The following is a 1,640-nucleotide window of genomic DNA, read 5'->3' on the forward strand; positions in this document are numbered from 1 at the left end:
CGTCTCCATCTCCAGACGGGAGAGCAGGGACGCCTGCTCCCCTGTGGTCTCAACCCGCTGCTCCCCATCAGCTCGAGGCCTCGCCGGGGATGGGCCCTTCCATCGCCGGCCTCGCCTTGGTGGGCTGCCGCCTTGGTGGGCTGCCGCCTTGGTGGGCTGCCGCCTTGGTGGGCTGCCGCCTTGGTGGGCTGCCGCCTTGGTGGGCAGCCGTGTGACCACGGCCAATCGCTGTGCACTGGCCCTGCCAGTTGAGGCTGGGGCGTCTCCACAGGGGGCACATTCCAGGGAGGGCAGATAGCCCGTGCTGCTCGATGAGGGTTTGGGGGCTGACATGCAGGGAGGGAGCTGGTGGCCTGGGGAGCACTCTGATCCTGCAGGCCTGGCTGTCCTGCCATGGGGGGCTGGGGACTGCAGGGGAGCATTGGGGATTAGGGGTTAAGTTTTTAAACAAAGGCTCCCTTAGTCACTTTTGTTAGAAAAGAGCTGGCAGAATCTTTGCCTTCACAGGGGAAGCTGGGGTGGCCTCGCCCACCTGCCAGACGGCACCCCACTGACCACTGACCGCAGCATGCCATTTCCTTGCCATTTCCTCGGCGCCTTTGCAGTCAAATGGTCCCCTACAGTAACTCCCCTGAGGGTTTCCAAGGCGTTCTGGCTTTGGAGTGGAAATTCCCACTCAGCACCCCACTTGACTCCTCATCCCACTGCCCCTCCCGACACTGGCGGCGTGTGGGGCGGGCCCATTCACCCCAAAGGGCCAGTGTTGTCTCCGGCCAGGGCCAGGGCAGATGCTGTGCCGTGCTGGGCGCTGGCTCTTGGCCGGCCCTCCAGGGCGTCTCCCGCCACCCAGCTCCATGACGACCACCCGGTGGGCTCTCGCTGCTGCCGCCGACCCAGCAGGAGCGTTCACAGGCTAGGGCGGGTGTCTCAAAGGCTCACGCCGGCTTCGCAGGCCGCTGGCAGTCAGGGTCGGCGTTCCGTGAGGCAAGCCCCAGCCCTGGCCAGCGCTCTGCCCCGGGGAGACAGGAGGGGCGGGGACATGAGGGGACCCCACACTGGTCACCACACAGCTGACCTAACAAATTCATCAGTGCCATGTCCCCAGGCCTGCCCGCCGGGGACCCGCATCCCTCACCCGAGCCAGGACTGTTCCTGTGGCCTGGCAGGGGAGGAGGCCCTGAGACGCGACGGGCCAGGAAGTGGGGTCCCCAGTGACCAATAGGGCCAACTGGCGGCCCAGGCGCCGCACAGGGGTGCTATGCCAGGCGCCCTTGAGGGGCAGCGGGAAGGAGGCCTTTCAGAGCGAGAGGGGCAAACCCACCAGTATGCGGAAGTGTCATCTGAAAACTAGTGGACCCGACCGATGCTCACTCGCGACAGCAGCTGCGGTCAGCAGCCACGCGGGCCGCCCCTCTGCTCCCGGATGTGCTGCTATGCGTCCGCGCTACAGGCTCCGGCCTGTGTCTCGCCCCGTGGGCCACCCGAGGACCGGCCAGTTGCCGGCCTCCTGACACCACCCGAGATGGCCTGTGCCCAGCTGGTGGGCTCCCTAAGCCCTCAGGAGGGGGCACCACTGTGCCAAAGGGCGGGCCCCGGTTGGGCAGTGGCCACCAGGCCCTTGGCCGAGTCCACACTTCCCA

Source organism: Condylura cristata, unplaced genomic scaffold (assembly GCF_000260355.1).
Source record: "Condylura cristata isolate star-nosed mole 26May11 unplaced genomic scaffold, ConCri1.0 scaffold00002, whole genome shotgun sequence".
NCBI classification, from domain to species: domain Eukaryota; kingdom Metazoa; phylum Chordata; class Mammalia; order Eulipotyphla; family Talpidae; genus Condylura; species Condylura cristata.